Here is a 7,176-nt window from a genome sequence, read left to right as displayed (position 1 = left end):
GGAATGGGAGGGGCAGAGGTATTCCTAGTCAGTGCTGGAGGGGCTTTGGACTGTTGGTCCTTGAGCGGTGCCATGTCATTCTGAGAACCTGCAGCCAGGATCCTCGCTGTGCCGCATGGCCGTGCTAAGGAAAGCACTTTGTAAACCTTAAAAGTAAATCGTGTGTGTGCACGGGCATGTGCACATATATATATATATATATATATATATATATATATATATATATATATATATATATATATATATATATTCTTTTTTAGAGCTATTATTATTACTCTGCACACACGCAGAGGCCGCTCCCTTCCTGTGTCTGCTGTGGTCTGTGCTAAACACAGCTGTGGCTGAAGCCAACACCTGGACACGGGCAAATTATAGAAGTTCCCAGCTCAGAGGGAGTCCTGGGTCAGCCAGTCCAGTGCCCTTGACAGTTCCCAACAGCCAAGCCCCTAGATTCTTCCTGAGGCTAGCTTCTAGTCTTAACTCCGTCTGTGGCCTTAGGCATGTCAGTTCTCATTTCCACCCCTTAGTTCTCTCCCCTATCAATCTCTATACATCCATGACCTTCTAATGTTGGAGAGCTCAGTACCTCTCAAGGTATCTCACCAAAATCTTGGAGACCTTTTTCAGGAAGTTCTCCACCCCTAGCCTCCCCCATCCACCCTGGTTACTCCTGGGGTAGTTCTGCCCCCTGCTCCCACTGGCCCATGACAAATCCCAGGGATCACTGCCCTGCCCAAGTCTGCTCTTCTCCAAAGTGAAATGCCGGTTCTAAGCTCAGATTTTAGAACAGTTTGCCTAGAAAGGAACCCTAAAACAGCATGCCCTAAAGGTCTTACTTCCACACTAAGCCAATGCCCTTACCGAAGAGGAACCCAGTGTTTTGTGGAAGATCTCAAGTTGGGGTACCACAAACTTACTGGGTGGAGTGAGATTGTTCTGGGAAGACCAGCCCATGGAAAGAGGGGCAAGTGGCTCCTAGGGTATATATGTTCATTACTAAACGCACATTTTAAAGAGAGGCTGACTGTGTAAGGGGGGAGAGGGGACTGAGGGGAGCTGGGGATGTTAAAGCAATCGGAACCAAAATCCTTTCCTCAAACAAATTAGGATGGTGCAGGTCCCTCCTGAGTAAACAGTGCCGTGTAAATATTTATGCTTCGTGCAGCTTGCTGACTCTGGGGAAGGAATATAGATTTCACAGATGCAGAATAATGTGAGTGATACCAGCAGCCTGACGTTCTGGGTGGAGAGTGCAGAGGTACCAAGAGAGAAGCAGACCTGGGAATCCTAGCCTGAAATAGATGGGGGAGGAGGAAGCAAAGGAGATGAAAGACAGGGAGAGAAGGAAGAGGAGAGGGGCAACAATGGACACAGGGAAAGAAGAGAGAGGAGGAGAGATATGAAAGAGGAGAATAGAGGAAAGAGGAGGAGAAAGGAGAGAGCCAGAAGGGAGAAGCCACATGGGAAGAAGAAGTAGACAGCCCAACAAACAAGGAACTCCCTGAAAGGTGTGGACAGAGGGAAAAGACGGAAGAAGCTAGAAAGTAGCAGGAGTAAAAAGATGGAGACAGTGAGAGATGAGCTGGGTTTGTGGTGGGGTTTTTTTTTTTGAAAGAACCACAACCTGTGATCAAAGGTAATGTTTTTACAAGAACATAAATAGCAGGCTTGGGGCTGTAGGCTGCCCCTGTGGCTATTTGGGCAGAAGCAAAACCTAGGAAACACAGTCTCCTTTTATCCAGTTATGGACAAGGCTCTCAAAGGGCATGCTCTGCTGAGGACCTCCCGGCATTTGGGCCAACCAACATTACCTCAGCCCAGGTCACAACTTGCTACCTTCTACTTCTTTCAAACTTGGTCTTAAAAAAAAAAAACAACACCTAAATTGACAGATGTGTATTCTCCAGCTAAAAATGCCACAGACAACCACCCAAAAATGGTGATGGGTCAGTCCATTTTTCACCAAGGTACAACACCCCCTCTCCTTCCTCTCCTTACTCATCATGGGCAAGATCAACATCAGACTCATGGGTCATCTCAGACACTTAACACCTCCTAGCTGTGTGACCCTGGGAAAGTCACTTAGCCCCAATTGTCTCAGCCAAAACCACCACCACCACCACAACAAAACCTCATGGGTCATCTTGTACTTTTATGATTCCATCCATTCTTGCCCTAAATGATTGCTTCCTCCTCATAGCTCCTGAAACATTCAGTCTACATACCCAGGCGTCAGAGCTGGCTTTCAGACAAACTTTAGAAAAGAAAATGTCAAAGGTGAAGGGACGCTGCAACAAAATTTTAGAGGTGGAAGGGACTTCAGATCCCATAATATCCATAATGGAAAGAACCTGAAAATATAGAATGTCAGTAAATAGCAGAGACCTTAGAATATAGAATGTCAAAGCTGGGAGGAGTCTTAGAATAGAGAAGGCCAGTAAAAGGAAGAAATCTTAGACTATAGAAGGCTTGAACTTTTAGGGGCTTGCAGCACAGACTGTCAGTAATTGAAATGACTTTAGGACCCGGAATGCCAGTAACTTTATCCACATCGAATCTCACTGATGGACAGGGCTTGAGAATATGGGAATTTGAAGGGACAATTTTAGACCATGGAATATCAACTCTGGAAGGGACCTTATAAATACATATATATTACAATTAGAAGAGATCATAAAATATAGAAAATTGAGTCTTAAAGTACAGATGTTGTGAGAACAAATGAATGAGTAGGAAGAGACATTAGGACTAAGAATACCAGAACTTTGAATATAGAATATAGCAAGTCAGAGGTAGCAGGGGTCTTAGAACATAAAACACACCAGAATGTCAGAATTGAGAGGGATCTCAAAAGTATCAAAGTTAAAATAATTCCTGACAACTTTTTAATCCTTTATAATTTTATTATTTTCACCTCCATATCTCATTCTGTCCTTAAATGGACATGAGGAAGGCAGAGAGGAGGTTATTATCCCCATTTTACATGTGGGAAAAACTGAGGCCAAGAAAAGGCTTGGGATTTTTAAAGGTCAAGGAGCAACTCAGTGGGGAGAGACCTTTGGAATCCTGCCTACCAGCCCCACCATTCCTGATGCTTCCAGGCTCCAGTAATAATACGGAGTGCTGGAAACCATGCCGCCATCTTTCTGGAATGTAGTATTATTTTTTTTCTCTCTCCCCCTACACCCCCCTCCCCAGCTTCCCCCTGCAAAGCCTCAGAGACAGCCCTGGGCCCCACCAGGGTAGAAAGATGGGGGGGGGAGGAAAGGCAGCCAATCTTCCCAGGATACAGGATTCATCCTGTGACTACCCCAGCATGCTCTCTCTCACCTTCTCCTGGAGCTTCCTTAAAACCTGTGGCCAAGTACTCTGTGTTTTGAATGCTTTTACCTGCTGTGTCCAAGTCAAAAGTTAAGTAATGTGTAAAGAGAAGGGAAAAGAGAAAACAGGCCTGGGAGGGAAAGGAAAAGAACAAGAATTCCTCTTAAAGCAACACAGCTCCCCTGTAATTAGCACCAAAAATCTGGCCTCACTTTTTCCCCTCTGCAAGCACTGAGTTTGAACTGGGACATCTGAAGTTAATTATATACTTTCTTCCTTTGGGGGTTTGACCCTGTTTGGTAAGGAATTATCCACATACAAAACAATGGCATTGTAAAAAAAATCTCCCTAAACTGCCAGGTAAAATGGGGTCCTAGTAGTATATCACAGTTGAAATGGACCTCAGAATGTGGAATGTTCAAGCTAGAAGGGATCTTCACTCATAGAATATTAGAACATAGAATGGCATTGCTGGAAAGGATCACAGAATGTCAGCGACAGAGGGGTCTTTCAAACATAAAATAATAGAGCTAGAAGGGACCTTAATTTATGTTTTGTTAGAACACAGAGAATGTTGTTGCTGGAAAATGGAAGAGATCTGAGAACATGGCATGTCAGAGATGGAAGGAAACTGGTCATAAAATGTTAGAACTGAGAAAGATCTTTGCAACACAGACTAAACCCCAGTGACTCCTTATCACCTCCAAGATCATATATAGATCCTCTGTTTGATTTTTATAACTCTTTATAACATGACCCCTTGTTAGCTTTTTATTTTTCATTTTATTCCTCTCCCATGCACTCTATGATCCAGTAACCCTGGTCATCTTACATTCCTCACTCAAGATCCTCCACCTCCAGACTTAGGTCATTGTCTCCGTGCCTTCAATGCTCTTCCTCCTCATCTCAGACCTGGCTTTCTTCAAGTCTCTTATACAAGAAGCCTTTCAAGACCTTTCTCAGTGTTAGTGCCTTCCCACTGAGATTACCTCCAATTTACCCAATATGTATATAAATAAATACCCATTCATTTGGCACTTATCACTTAAGCCCCTACTAAGTGAAAGAAATTGTCCCGGACACCAGGAAAATGAAGTCAATCCCCTGAACAATCCCTGCCTTTAATGTGCTTACTGATTGCAATACTAACAGATTGTGAAGATTTTAAGTACAGGAAGAGCCATATACAGTGTCTGTCATCCAAGGACCAGCCTTAGCAAAGAGTATCAATCACAAGGTTTCAAAACACTTTTCTCAAAAAACTTGGGCAGATAGAGGATGCAAATGTCATTTTTGGGTGGAAACCTATTATAAATCATGAAACCATTTCTTGAGAAATGCAAATTAAGACAACTCTGAGATCCCACTACACATCCCTCAGATTGTCTAAGATGACAGGAAAGATAATGACGAATGTTGGAGGAGATGTGGGAAAACTGGGACACTAAATACTTTGTTAGTGGAACTGTGAACAGATCCAGCCATTCTGGAGAGCAATTTGGAACTATGCTCAAAAAGTTATCAAACTGTGCATACCCTTTGATCCTGCAGTGCTACTACTGGGCTTATATCCCAAAGAGATCTTAAAGGAGGGAAAAGGACCCATATGTGCAAAAAAAAATTGTTTTTAATAGCTATGTGTGTGTGTGTGTGTGTGTGTGTGTGTGTGTGGTGTCAAAGCATTGGAAATGGAGTAGTTACCCATCAGTTGGAAACTGTCTGAGTTATGGTAGATGAAGGTTATGGAATACTATTGCTCTGTAAGAAATGATCAGCAGGAGGAATACAGAGAGGCCTGGAGAGACTTAAATCAACTGATGCTGAGTGAAATGAGCAGAACCAGGAGATCACTATACACGGCAACAAGATTATATAATGATCAATTCTGAAGGACGTGGCTCTCTTCAACAATGAAATAATTCAAACCAGTTCCAATAGACTTGTCATGGAGAGAGTCATTTATACCCAGAGAGAGGACTGTGGGAACTGAGTGTGGATTACAACATAACATTTCACTCTTTTTGTTATTGTTCACTTGCATTTTGTTTTCTTAATCATTTAATTTCTTATTTTGATCTGATTTTTCTAGTGAAGCAAGAGAATTGTATAAATATATTTATACATATTGAATTTAACATATATTTTAACATGTTTAACATGTATTGAATTGCTTGCCATCTAGAGGAGGGGGTGGGAGGTAAGGAGGAGAAAATCCGAAATACAAGGCTATGCAAGGGTCAATGTTATCAAATTATCTGTGCATATGTTTTGAAAATAAAAAGCTTTAAAAATTTAAAAAAAGAAAAAAATCAAAAGAAGGATGATGAAGGGTTTTGAGATTATAATGCATGATATATACAAAATTTATACATAAATATATACAAAATGTATTATATAAATGTAAAGAAAGAATGTTCATGTATAACCTAAAATAATAAAATTAACTAATTTAAAAAAAGAAACCATTTCTTGAAATATGAAGGAATAGTGACCTGTATTGTATATACTCCCATGCATGTAATTACTGAGGTTTTATAGATATGCTCTTCAAAAAGGAGGATGTAGAGACATCCTTAGAGCCCCAACAGAAGTCTTGCCTGACACCTCCTAGCTATGTAACTTTGAAAGAGTAGATTGGCTTGCCATTGGACATTGATAACTCTGGAGGAAAAATTGAGGCTGATGGCTGCAGACTTTCCTCACAAATCCAATTCACACAATCACCCTCATGATGTTATTGATCCTCTTCCAGTATGAAGAATGAACAACACAAATGATGCCTCTTACTCTACATCCAAATGTGCTTCGTTTAAATTCCAACTAAAATCCCTTTTCTACCCCCTTAATTCTAGTGTCATCTCTCCTATTAGTGATTTCTTGCTTATCCTGTATATAATATGTTTGATTCCTTGTTGCCTTCCACCTGGCACACAAGGGCAGGAACTTCATAAATTTTTATTGATTGTCTAATTAGTGCTCTCCATTAGAGATTTCAAACTCAGAGCCACCAAAACTCTGAAGTACAGTCAAAATCAGACAAAAATGTAACTAGAAAATGTTTAACAAAATAAAAATACAACTCAATGTTAATTTATGGCTTTTTAAGTTAATATGTGACCCAGGATCAGTTCTATTTGAAAGTTGCTCTAGACCAAAGCTTCTTAAACTGTGAGTTATGTAACTGAATGTAAGGGTCACAAAATTATGATTTGTTATCAGCAAATGTTTGATTTGTATACCTGGGGTGACATAAAAATTTCTATGGCAAAAAAGGGTTATAAGTACAAAATGTTTAAGAAGCTCTGCTCTAAAGAACTCAAACTCTTAAAGAAAGAGTACTAATCTACTTTCTTCACCTAGAAGTTCCTCATCCCAATGAAGTCACAGGCCCAGTCGCTATCCTTGAAGCACATTATATATGAATTATGGTCCAAGCCTCTTCCCCTAGACTATGGACTCCAGTGGAACAGGTTTGATTTGGGATGGGACCCACGATGGAAGCTTGGCTTCTCAAAGAATCATTATCTTTCTTTGATTCATTGCCCTTATCTGAAATTATTCCTGGAAAATCTAAATATACCCACAATATAGCGCATGTTAAGGTTTCTCCGAAGGGGTGCAACAAAGACACCAGCTCACCTAAAATTACTCAAGATAATAATATCAGGTATGAGACAACCTGTACTTTACCCCATAGGAAGATGCAAAACAAACAAACAAAAAACCCCAGAAGGCTTTAACAAAGAAAATGTATCAAACATGCAAATAACTCCTCTGCTCTCCCCAAAAGGGAATTTTTCCTGAGTCTGGGGTTAAGTGACTTGTCCAGGGTCACACAGCTAGGATGTTAAGTGT

Source organism: Sminthopsis crassicaudata, chromosome 3 (genome assembly GCF_048593235.1).
Source record: "Sminthopsis crassicaudata isolate SCR6 chromosome 3, ASM4859323v1, whole genome shotgun sequence".
Lineage (NCBI taxonomy): Eukaryota > Metazoa > Chordata > Mammalia > Dasyuromorphia > Dasyuridae > Sminthopsis > Sminthopsis crassicaudata.
The sequence above is the reverse complement of the archived record's forward strand: the minus strand, read 5'-3'. Positions refer to the sequence as shown.